At 41.5% G+C, this 13,689-nt stretch overlaps 1 protein-coding gene across 1 annotated transcript in view; it reads right to left on the minus strand.

The window, feature by feature from the left end:
* Nucleotides 1–13,689, minus strand: part of LOC132825488 (uncharacterized protein C7orf50 homolog) — a 408,037-nt gene that overhangs the window by 320,613 nt on the left and 73,735 nt on the right. The window lies entirely within an intron of this gene.

Raw genomic sequence — 13,689 nt, forward strand, 5'->3', positions numbered from 1 at the left:
GTGATCTCACTGGATGGCCACAACAGCTGTAAAAGGCCAAATGGTCTACGCCAATTTCTACTCCTCATATTCTTAATAGAAGAATCGATCCTAACTTCTATTGTTATTCCTCATAATTGAAAAACTTATGGTGTATCTAGATTCATGACAGAAACATAGAGCAAGCTGTACAACAGCATCATTATAAATTCCAGTGACAAAAGTCTTGCTAGAGTTTTACCAGGATTGAAGAAAACATACATGCAGCACTGTGTATTTTGGTCTTTTATTTCAAATTACATCACTGCATTTGAAGCAATTTACAAAAGATTCACTCAAATATGATTCAATAACTCTAAGTGATTCCTGGGATGAAATGAGAGGGTTATAGAGTCATAGACATGTACAGAACGGAAACAGACACTTCGGTCCAAATTATCCATGCTAACCAAATATCCTATCCTAATCTAGTCCCATTTGTCAGCCCATATCCCTCTAAACCATTCCTATTCATATTCCAATCCAATGCCTTTTAAATATGTACCTGCCCCCATTTCCTCTAGCAGCTTGTTCCATACATGCACCACCCTCTGCATGAAAACATTGCCTCTTAGGTCCCTATTAAATTTTTCCCCTCTCACGTTTTCGGGTTCTGGACTCCCCCAGTAGAGGGAAAAAACCTTGCCTATATATATCCTATCCATGCCCCTCATGAAGTTTGTAAGGTTAAGACAGCCAAGGACCAATATCGATCCAAACTAGAGACTCAGACAGACATCTTCCAACCTCTCCTTGCAGCAGGCCACTGTCCCTGCCTGTTTCAAGAGGACCAACATCATCCCTGTGCCTAAGAAGGCTCATGCAGCATATCTCAATGACTATCAACCATGATCCTAACTTCGGTGGTCATGAAGTGCTTTGAAAGGGTGATCATGGCATTAGTCGACTTCCACCTCCCCATTACGCTCGACCCATTCCAATTTGCCTATCGAAACAAGAGATCCACGTCAGATGTCACGTCACTTGCCTTTCATCCTCACTAGAACATCTTGGCACCAAGAACAGCTATGTAAGAATCCTACTCATTGACTACAGATCAACCTTCAACACTATTATCCCCTCGAGACTGATTACTAAACTTAGTGATCTCAGACTAGACACCACTCTGTGCAACTGGATCCTCAGCTTCCTGACCCATAGGCCACAATCAGTGAAGATTGGGGACAATATTTCATCCTCACTAACACTCAACCCTGGAGCCCCCTAGGGGTGTGTATTCAGCCCTATATACCCATGACTGCGTCACCAAATACCAGACTAATGCCATTTACAAGTTCACTGATGGCATCACCATTGTCAGCCGAATCTCAGATGGCGATGAAACAGATTACAAATGGGAGATGGAAGACCTAGTAAAATGGTGCACTGAGAACAACCTATCTCTCAATGCCGGCATAACCAAGGAACTCGTTATTGACTTTCTGCAGGATGTTACTCACGCCCCCCTACACATTAGCAGCACACAGGTGAAATGAGTGGAAAGTGTCAAGCTGCTGGGCTTGTTCATCCACAACAAGCTTTCTTGGACTCTTCATGTGAAAGCACTGGTTACAAAGGCTCAACAACATCTCTTCTTCCTCAGGAAGCTGAGGAAATTTGGCATGACGGTGAATACTCTCGCTGACTTTTACAGGTGGGCCATTGAGAGCATTCTGTCTGGATGTATCAAACCTGGTATGGAACTGTACCATTCAAGATCAGAGACGGTTACAGAGAGGGAGAACTCAGCCCGGACAATCATAAAGGCTAACCTCCCATCTATAGAATCCAACTACCAGGCCCATTGTCAAGGAATGGCTGCCAGCATTCTCAAAGTTCCGTCCCACACTGCCAATGTCTTTCTACAATCTCCACCATCGGGAAGAAGGTACAGAAGTCTAACATATGCATCAGCCGGTTTCGAAACAGTTTCTACCCTACTGTTGTTAGAATACTAAACAAACTCACAAACTCTTAACATTCGTCTGTACCTGTGATTTTGTTTTTACAGTTGTTTACCTAATATTGCCTTACTTATGCTACTTAACTCTGATCTGCCTGCAGTGCTCGCAAGACAAAGCTTTTCATTGTGCCTCAGTACACGTGTCAATAAATTCAACTCAATTCAAGGTCACCTCTCAGCCTCCAATGCTTCAGGAAAAACAGCCCCAGTCTATTCAGCCTCTCCCTGTAGCTCATATCCTCCAACCCTGGCAACATCTTTGTAAATCTTTTCTGAACCCTTTCAATTTTCACAACATCCTTCTGATAGGAAGGAAACCAGAATTATGCATAATATTCTAAAAGTGGTTGAGTCAATGTCCTGCATAGCCACAACATGACCTCCCAACTCCCATACTCAATGCTCTGACCCATAAGGGAGAGCATACCAAACGCCTTCTTCGCTATCCTATTGAACAGCGATTCTACTTTCAATCCAGGGTAAGTTTGTTCAGCAACACACCCCAGGACCTTCCCATTATAGAGAAGAAGGTTGAGAGGCGACTTAATTGAAACATATAAGATGACCAGGAGGATTAGATAGGTCGGACAGTGAGAGCATTTTTCTTCGGGATGCTGTCCACTACATCTCCAATTTTGGTGTAACCTGCAAACTTATTAACAATACCTCCTATGTTTACATCCAAATCATTAATATAAAAGACAAAAAGTTGTGGACAAAGCCACCAATCCTTGTGGCACACCACTGGTCACAGGCCTCCGTCTGAAAAGGAACCTTTCACCACCACCTTCTGCCTTTTTCTATTGGAGCCAGTTCTATATCCAAATGGCTAGTTTTCCCTGTATTCTATGACATCAAACCTTGCTAACCAGTCTGCCATGATGGACCTTGTCGAACGTCTTACTGAAGTCCATATGGATCACGTCCACTGCTCTGCCCTCATAAATCCTCTTTGTTACTTCCTCAAAAAAAAATTCAAACAAGTTGATGAGATATGATTTTCCACACACAGAGCCATGCTGACTATGTCTAATCAGTCCTTGCCTTTCCAAATACATGTAAATCCTGTGCCTCAGGATTCCCTCAAACAACTTGCCACCACTAATGGCAGGGTCACTGGCCTGTAGTTCCCTGGCTTGTCTTACCACCTTTCTTAAATAATGACACCACATTAGCCAACCTCCAGTCTTCCGGCACCTCACCTGTGACTATCAATGATACAAATATCTCAGCAAGGGACCAAGCAATCACTTCCCTAGCTTCCCAGAGTTCTCTCATATGCCTGATCAGGTCCTAGGGATTTATCCACTTTTATGCATTTCAAGACATGCAGCACTTCCTCTTCCATAATATGGACATTTTTCAAACTGTCACCATCTATTTCCCCACGTTCTATATCTTCCATGTCCTTCTTCATAGTAAACACTAATGCAAAATACTCGTTTAGTATCTCCCCCATCTCCTGTAGCTCCACACATAGGCCACCTTGCTGATCTTTGAGGCCTTATTCTATCCCTAGTTACCCATTTGTCCTTAATGCATTTATAAAATCACGTTGGATTCTCCTTAACTGCATTTGCCAAAGCTATCTCACATAACTAATAGTCAGAGGGAAATTGAGAAACAAACTTGTAAGGAGATCTCAGCTATCTGTAAGAATAATAGGGAAGTTTTAGTAGGGGATTTTAACTTTTCAAACATAGACTGGGACTGCCATAGTGTTAAAGGTTTAGATGGAGAGGAATTTCTTAAGTGCGTACAAGACAATTTTCTGATTCAGTATGTGGATGTACCTACTAGAGAAGGTGTAAACCTTGACCCACTCTTGGGAAATAAGGCAGGGCAGGTGACTGAGGTGTCAGTGGGGGAGCACTTTGGGGCCAGCGATCATAATTCTATTCGTTTTAAAATCGTGATGGAAAATGATAGGCTAGATCTAACAGTTGAAGTTCTAAATTGGAGAAAGGCCAATTTTGACAGTATTAGGCAAGATCTTTTGAAAGCTGATTGGAGGCAGATGTTCGCAGGTAAAGGGACAGCTGGAAAATGGGAAGCCTTCAGATATAACAAGAATCCAGAGAAAGTATATCCCTGTCAGGGTGAAAGGGAAGGTTGGTATGTATAGGGAATGCTGGATGACTAAAGAAATTGAGGGTTTGGTTAAGAAAAAGGAAGCATATGTCAGGTATAGACAGGATAGATCGAGTGAATCCTTAGAAGAATATAAAGGCAGTAGGAGTATACTTAAGAGGGAAATCAGGAGGGCAAAAAGGGGACATGAGATAGCGTTGGCAGATAGAATTAAGGAGAATCCAAAGGGTTTTTACAAATATATTAAGGACAAAAAAGGGTAACTAGGGAGAGAATAGAGCCCCTCAAAGATCAGCAAGGCGGCCTTTATGTGGAGCCACAGAAAATATTTTGCAACAGTATTTATTGTGGAAAAGGATATGGAAGATATAGAAAGTAGCAAAATACATGGTGACATCTTGCAAAATGTCCAGATTACAGAGGAGGAAGTGCTGGATGTCTTGAAACAGTTAAAGGTGGATAAATCACCAGGACCTGATCAGGTGTACCCGAGAACTCTGTGGGAAGCTAGAGAGGTGATTGCTGGGCCTGTTGCTGAGATATTTGTATCATCGATAGTCACAGGTGAGGTGCCGGAAGACTGGAGGTTGGCAAACGTGGTTCCACTGTTTAAGGGCGGTAAAGACAAGCCAGGGAACTATAGACCGGTGAGCCTGACCTCAGTGGTAAGCAAGTTGTTGGAGGGAATCCTGAGGGACAGGATGTACATGTATTTGGAAAGGCAAGGACTGATTAGGGATAGTCAGCATGGCTTTGTGCATAGAAAATCATGTCTCACAAACTTGACTAAGTAACAAAGAGGACTGATGAGGACAGAGCCGAAGATGTGATCTATATGGACTTCAGTAAGGTGTTCGACAAGGTTCCCATGGGAGACTGATTAGCAAGGTTTGATCTCATGGAATACAGGGAGAACTAGCCATTTGGAAACAGAACTGGCTTAACAGGTAGAAGACAGAGGGTGGCGATGGAGGGTTGGTTTTCAGACTGGAGGCCTGTGACCAGTGGAGTGCCACAAGGATCGGTGCTGGGTCCACTACTTTTTGTCATTTACATAAATGATTTGGATGTGAGCATAACAGGTACAGTTAGTAAGTTTGCAGATGACACCAAAATTGGAGGTGTAGTGGACAATGAAGAGGGTTACCTCAGAGTACAACTGGATCTGGACCAGATGGGCCAATGGGCTGAGAAGTGGCAAATGGAATTTAATTCCGATAAATGCGAGGTACAGCATTTTGGGAAAGCAAATGGTAAGGTCCTAAGGAGTGTTGCGGAACAAAGAGACCTTGATGTGCAGGTTCATAACTCATTGAAAGTGGAGTCGCAGGTAGATAGGATAGTGAAGGCGGCATTTGGTATGTTTTCCTTTATTGATCAGAGTATTGAGTACAGGAGTTGGGAGGTCATGTTGCGGCTGTACAGGACATTGGTTAGGCCACTGTTGGAATATTGTGTGCAATTCTGGTCTCCTTCCTATCGGAAAGATATTGTGAAACTTGAAAGGGTTCAGAAAAGATTTACAAGGATGTTGCCAGGTTTGGAGGATTTGAGCTACAGGGAGAGGCTGAACAGGCTGGGGCTGTTTTCTCTGGAGCATCAGAGGCTGAGGGGTGACCTTATAGAGGTTTACAAAATTATGAGGGGCATGATTAGGATAAATAGACAAAGTCTTTTCCCTGGGATCGGGGAGTCCAGAACTAGAGGGCATAGGTTTAGGGTGAGAGGGAAAAGATATAAAAGAGACCTACGGGGCAACCTTTTCATGCAGAGGGTGGTATGTGTATGGAATGAGCTGCCAGAGGATGTGATGGAGGCTGGTACAATTGCAACATTAAAGGGGCATTTGGATGGGTATATGAATAGGAAGGGTTTGGAGGGATATGGATCAGGTGCTGGCAGTTGGGACTAGATTGGGTTGGGATATCTGGTCAGCATGGACAGGTTGGACCAAAGGGTCTGTTTCCATGCTGTACATCTCTATGACTTTATGTCCCGTTTTTGCCTTCCTGATTTCCCTCTTAAGTATACTCCGACTGCCTTTACACTTGAAGGATTCACTCGATCTCTGCTGATGCTTCCTTTTTCTTACCCAAAACCTCAATTTCTTTAGTCGTCCAGCACTCCCTACACCTACCAGCCTTTCCTTTCACCCTAACAGGAATATACTGTCTCTGGACTCTCGTTATCTCATTTTTGAAGGCTTCCCATTTTCCAGCCATCTCTTTACTTGCGAATATCTGCTCCCAATCAGCTTTCAAATATTCTCGCCTCATACCATCAAAATTAACGTTCCTCCAATTTAGAACTTTAACTTTTAGATCCGGTCTATCCTTTTTCATTACTATTTTAAAACTATAAGTGCTCTCCCACTGACACCTCAGTCACCTGTCCTGCCTTATTTTCCAAGGGTAGGTCAAGATTTGCACCTTCTCTTGTAGGTACGTCCACACACTGAATGATAAATTTTCTTGTACACACTTAAATTCCTCTCCATCTAAACCATTAACACTATGGCAGTCCAGTCTGTGCTTGGAAAGTTAAAATCCCCTACCATAACCACCCTATTATTCTTACAGGTAACTCAAATCTCCTTCAAATTTGTTTCTCAATTTTTTGCTGACTATTAGGGCATTGATAATACAATCCCAATAAGGTGATCATCCTTCTCTTATTTCTCAGCTCCACCCAATTAACTTCCCAGGATGTATTCCCACAAATATCCTCTCTAAGTACAGCAGTAATGCTATCCCTTATCAAAAATGCTAACCCCACACCTCTCTTGCTGCCAGTCCTATCCATCCCTGAGCCACATTTCTGTAATTGCTATGATATCAGTCCCACGTTCCTAATCATGCCCTGAGTTCATTTGCCTTCTCTGTTAGACCTCTTTCATTGAAGTAAATGCAGTTCAATTTATCAGTCCTATCACGTTCTCTGCTTTGTTCCTGCCTGCTCAGACTTTTTGACTGGTTCCTTTCCCAAGCTGTGCCAGTCTCAGATTGGCATCTTTCCTCACTATGCTTTTGGGTCCCACCCCCTCAACCTTACTATTTAAATCTTCCCAAGTAGCTCTAGCAAAACTCCTTGCCAGTATATTATTCTCCTCCCAATTCAGGTGCAAGGCATCCTTTTTGCACAGGTCACTTCTACGCCAGAAGAGATTCCAATGATCCAAACATGTAGACCATTCTCCCAAGCACCAGTCCTCAGCCACACATTCATCTGCCCTATCCTCCTATTCCTATCCACACTATCTTGTAGCACTGGGAGTAATCCAGATATTACCACCCTTGAGGACCTCCATTTTAAATTCCTGCCTAACTTTCAATATTCTCCCTTCAGAATCTCACCCTTTTCCCTTTCTATCTCGTTAATTCCAATGCATACAATGACGTCCTGCTGGTCTCCTTCTCTTCCCCTTGAGAACATTCTGCAGAACATCCTGAGACATCCTTGATTCTGGCACCAGGGAGGCAACCATTCTGATTTTTTGCTACTGGCCACAGAAACGTCAGTCTGTGCCTTTGACTAGAGTGTCCTATGGTTTATCAAATGAGAAAAATTGAACCCATTGAACAATGGGTTGCATCCATTGAAACTTTAAAGCAAGTGTTGCGATCATACCGAAATGTATAAGATTCTGAGGAGACTGAGCAGGTTCCACTTCAATTGTGGAAGCAATGAGAACCTGGGTAAACAGTTTAAAAACATGAGTGGGTCATTAAAGACAGAAGTGAGGAGTCTTCTTTTTCTCTCTCTCAAGAGACTGAGGAAGTCTCCTCCACTCTCTTTTGTTACTGCTCCCTTAACTCCATACCTTAGTCATGGATATACCATGTGATAACACATTCAATAGTTCACACTGTGGCTTTTACATGTTCAGGATGTCACAAAGCATCCTACAGCAAATGGAACTATTTTGAATTCAATTAACTGTCTAATGTAGGAAATGAGACAGGGAATTACAAAATAATCTGAGTGATAACAGCTGAGAAATAAATATTGACCAGGACAATGTCTTCTTACAATCTGGCCACTAAACCTTTTACTCTTTCAAAAGGGGAGACAACGTTTACTTTATTATGACATCAAGATGCCAGATCCAATAGTGTCATCTTAGATTTTGTGTGGAAGTTCCTGAAGTGGGATTTGAACCCACAACTTGCTGTCTCTGAGAGTTGGCAAGAGTGCAACTAATTGTCCAAGATGGACACAATGGAAATATAGCCTAGCAAGTTAAGAAGCTGCAAATTGGCTTGGATTTCAATGTCAAAGCCAAAATCTAGGCTGGAACATGTTCATACAGATATCAGGAAATAAAATATATTCAGAAAGTCAAAGTCACTTTGGCAAGTTATCAAGTACTTTCGCCTTATATTGCTATGCAAAAGTTTGGACTCTGCTCTGTTCTTTCTTTGTCTTGTCTTGTCATGGACCAGATCTCACTGTTAATAAAAGCAAGGACAACATAACCTTTTTAAAGGAGCAGCTTCATCACATCTCTCTTCCTTTAAAATAAATAAACCATCAGTATCCAAAGATGGATTCATTTTAAAACCCCTTAATCTTAAACTCTACACCATTGTACATGGACAAATGGCCTCACAAAATGAGCAGTTATTAAGGAGCCTGCATTCCAAAGTCATAGGATCATCGAATCCTACAGTGTGGAAACAGGGCTTTTGGCCCAACATATCTACACTGACCCTCCGAAGAGTAACCCGCCCAGACCCATTATCCTACATTTACCCTGATTAACGCACCTAACCTACACATCCTTGAACATTATGGGCAATGTAGCATGGCCAATTCACCAAACCTACACATGTTTGGATTGTGGGAGGAAACCAGAGCATCAGAGGAAACCCACACAGACATTTGGGAGAACGTGCAAACTCCACACAAACAGTCACCCGGGGCTGGAATCGAATCCAGGTCCCTGGCGCTGTGAGGCAGCTGTGCAAACCACTAACCCACCGTGCTACCCCAATCGAACAAGTCCAATAAATGTTGCAAATGTTCCTTCCATGTGTGACTAAAAAAATCACCAGGTTATCTATGTATACAACACAGTTGGGTAATGTACATATACATTACATTGACAATAAGCATGTAAACATGCACGACTACTATCTGTTTCAGTCTGTTTTACTCCTGTCATCAAAGTCTCCATTTCACATTCAAGTGTTAACAATACATAAGCAATGATGTTTTCTCATCCTGCTACATACACTATTTTCAAATTGATTGGCTGTAACAACAAGCTCCATATAAAGAGTCTGGCATTTTTGTCTTTAAATTTCTCCACAAACTTCAATGGGTATGTGACTGTCTCAGATATGTCTCTAGTAACATAAACCTTGAAATGTCCTAACACCAAGCTCAAAGTTTCCTTTTCAACTGTTGAATATGTTTGCTGATGAATGTTCAACTTCCTGCAGAAATACCTGGTAGGTCTTTCTATCTTCTCATCATCTTCTTGCAAGAGCACAGCACCGGCACCCACATCACTTGTATCAATAGCCACCTTGAACGGCTTTGTGTAATTAGGTGTGGCTAATGTTGGAGCAGTGGTTAACGCAGCTTTCAGGCTGTCAAATGCCTTTTGACAGTTTAGTGTCCACAGAAACTTCTTGCCTTTCTTTAGCGATTCAGAGAATGGAACAGCCACACTGCTAAAATTTAATGTGAATTTTCAATAAAACCCATTCAATCTCAGGAACCATAGTACTGCTCTTTTTGTTGATTGTGTGGAAAAACTCCCCAGTTACCTTAGTTTTTGCATTCCGTAAGGATATTTGCTCATGTCGAATAACATGGCACAGGAAGCTGACTGGGGCTTTGGAAAATTCACTTTTAGTCAGGTTTACCACCAAGTATGCCTTCCGAAGTCGATCGAACAAGTCTGATAAATGTTGCAGATGTTCCTTCCATGCATGACTAAAAATCACCAGGTCATCTGTATATATAAAACAGTTGGGTAATCCAGCAATTACCTTATTGGTTAGTCTCTGAAATGTGGCTGGCACATTTCCCATGCCAAATGGCATGATATAGTCCAGTCAGCATTATGAAAGCCGGCTTTGCCTTCACCCTTTCTGACAAAGGTACCTGCCACTATCCTCTAAGCAAGTTCAACTTAGAAGTATAAGTTGCTTGTCCCACCTTCTCAACACAATCTTCCAAACGCGGAATTGGATATGCATCAGTCTTTGTAACTGCACTGGTTTTGCGATAGCCCACACATAGCTATTGGGCACCATCGGGTTTTAGCACCATTACTATGGGTGAGCTCCAGTTATAGTAACTCACTTGGATTATATCATCTTGGAGCATATGTTCAATCTCCTTTTGAACCTGTGCCAACTTTAAAGGATTATGCCTAGAAGGATGTTGCTGATTAAAACAACATCTCCTATACCTATATCATGCATATTTAGGTTAGTACTTCCCAGCTTATCTCCCCATGTGATAGTAATAACTCTTTCAGGCCATTTCAATTTTCATCAATAATTTATCCCAATTTTGGACAACTTTCCCATTGTCCAATTTTATTTGAGGAATCTCCAATTCAGAATCGTCGGAACTTGGTTCTTGCCTCTGTTGTAGCCAATAACACATTCTCCTCTGGTTTTCCTTCCCTGTCAAAATACCTTTTGAACATATTCACATGACACACTTTGAGATTTCTTTCTATCTGGAGCCCTTATCAAATAGTAAATCTCACTTAATTTCCTTTCAACTTGATATGGTCTACTAAACCTTGCTTTAACCTATCACTGGATGTGACAGTGACACCTTATCTTCGATAGCAAAATTACAAATTTTTGATTTCTTGTCTGCTTCCTGATTCTTTGCATGCTGGGATACTTTTAAATGCTGTCTAACCAACTTCCCCCACTCTATTTAATTGTTCCTGAAAATTTGACACATAGTCCAAATATGTGTTCTCTGAATTCTGACCTACCCATTTCTCCTTAATCAAATTCAGTGGTCCTCTCACTTCACTAATTCAAATGGACCGTATTTGGTAGATTCATTTGGGGCATCTCTGATCACAAAAACTACAAATGGAATTCCCTTATCCCAATCATCTGGATAGTCTTGACTTTTAGCCTTCAACATGGGCTTTAATGTCTGATGCCATCTTTCTAGTGCTCCCTGTGATTTTGGATTTCGCAGCAGATTTGAATTGTTTTATTCCTAAGCTGTGCATAACTTCCTTGAATAATTTTGATGTGAAGTCTGACCCTTGATTTGATTGTATCGCTGTGGGTAGTCCACATCGAGTGAAAATTTAAGCAACTCCTCTACAATCCTTTTAACTACGATAGCGTGTAATGGATGGCCTCTGGAAATCGAGTGGACACATCTATTATTGTTAACAAATACTGATTTCCACTTTTTGTTTGAAGTAGGGGACTTATACAGTCAGTTAAGACTCTTTTAAAAGGTTCATCAAATATTAAAGGGGCGGGTTTATTACTGCCTGTGATTTTCCAATTACCTGACATGTATGACACATCTGGCAAAATTCAACTACATCCTTGTGTAGTCCAGGCCAGTAAAATGTGTTTGTATTTTAGCTTGTGTTTTTCTCACTCCTAAATGACGCCCAGAGGTAGCTCATGTGCCACTCGCAATACCTTCTTTCTATAATTCACTGGTAATATGACTTGATGAACTTCTGCCTATTTCTCATCTATCTGAATACGTGATGGTCTCCATTTCCTTATTAAGACATGACTTTTAAGATAATAATATTCAAGGATACATTTGGATTCTTTTTCTGTGTATGCCTTCTGATACAATTGCTTTAAGTTTTCACGTTTCTGCTGATATTAATTTATATGAGCTAAAGAAGTATGCATTGTCATCTATCTGTTCCTGTTTGTGTCAACCATCTGGTCAAACAGGGTCTCTGCTAATTCTTCTCTGTACTCTTTGACCTCTCCTGTTCCAATTGGTGACTTTGTGACCTCGTTACCACACAGTCAGGAAAGAATCCAAGATATGTGACCTGCAATAGTTCAGTTGCTTAGGTTTCCACTGGCTTTTCAGCCACCGTAGGCAACACTCCTACCGGTGAATCAGCTATATCATTAGCAAAGACATATTGTATTCCTGGAGCTGAGACTTTGTCCAGTACTCCTACAACAACTTCTCCACTCTTCACTGGACACTCTAACCTCATTTTACATAAGTTAGCACTTCTTGCCTTACTGAGAATTCCCAATACTAGTTTAATTTTCTGGCAATAGCCCTTCAGACGTACATATGTCCTCATCTTTCAACATCACAAATTGAGGGGATGATGTATCTCTTAATATTGTAACCTCTTTACCTACTGTTTCTGGCCTATGCAAATAAACTTTACATTCACAGATGTATGGTGTAAGAAGGTCTGGCACTTCCTCCTTAACCAACCTCTGACCAGCTTATACATTCTGGTGCATTTTTCTAGCCCCCATTGTGCTTTCCGTTACCACCCCAACAAAATTCACTGGATCATCCTGTTTTGCTACACCTGGCTTCCCAGTGCTTTTCCTACTCCAACAACATGATTAATTTGGAATAGTTGTTATGCTGTGATTTCATGTGGCCTACTTTATTGAAGTGAAAACATCTGAACTTTTTAACTTCTCTTTCCCCTTCAAGGGTTTCCTTTTTACTCTGTGGTAAGTTATCCCTAAGATCTTCACCAAGATCTATCTTTATCTTTCCACATGAGGATTTCTCTTTTCCTCAATTTCTATCCCTCATGATTTATGGACCCAACTCAATCATTAGCCATTTTAGTTGCTAATCTTGCGATTTAACTCTCTGCTCTTCCACATGAGTTCTCACTACTTCACAAAGTGAATTTTTGAACTCCTGCCAAAGTGCAAGTTTTGGAAGTTCAAATTCCTTCTCTTTCTTCCTTTCCCCTCTCTTTCTCTCCCTTTTGCTATTGATCGTAATTTCTTGTCTTTTGCATCTAATGCAAGTTGCTTCATTTTCTCTTTAATTTTATCTATCTGTGAACATTCTGATGGCGTTTTCAGCAAATTTAAATGCTGAGCTACTGCTGTAATAACATCGCCTTCCCTCATTTAAAGAGCCAGCTCCAATTCCAGCTTGTCTGCTAATTCTAGCAGCTTGGCCTTAATCACCTTTTGCAAAAGCCCTAAAGTCACTCATTCCAACCCCAGAAAACTTATAGTGACTGAAAGAGCCATTGCTATCCCAAGCACTTTAAATGAACTGAAATCAACACCCGGAATAAAAATACACTAACATCTACCCACTCTCTGCCTTCGAGTCTCAACAACCCTAATCTGAAATTGGAACTATAGAACAAATCCTGTTGTGGTTCTGTTCGCCGAGCTGGGAATTTGTGTTGCAGACGTTTCATCCCCTGTCTAGGTGACATCCTCAGTGCTTGGGAGCCTCCTGTGAAGCGCTTCTGTGATGTTTTCTCTGGCATTTATGGCGATTTGTATCTGCCACTTCCAGTTGTTAGTTCCAGATGTCCGCTGCAGAGGCCGGTATATTGGGTCCAGGTCGATGTGCTTATTGATTGAATCTGCGGATGAGTGCCATGCCTCTAGGAATTCCCTGGCTGTTCTCTGTTT

This window comes from Hemiscyllium ocellatum, chromosome 20, assembly GCF_020745735.1.
Source record: "Hemiscyllium ocellatum isolate sHemOce1 chromosome 20, sHemOce1.pat.X.cur, whole genome shotgun sequence".
NCBI lineage: Eukaryota > Metazoa > Chordata > Chondrichthyes > Orectolobiformes > Hemiscylliidae > Hemiscyllium > Hemiscyllium ocellatum.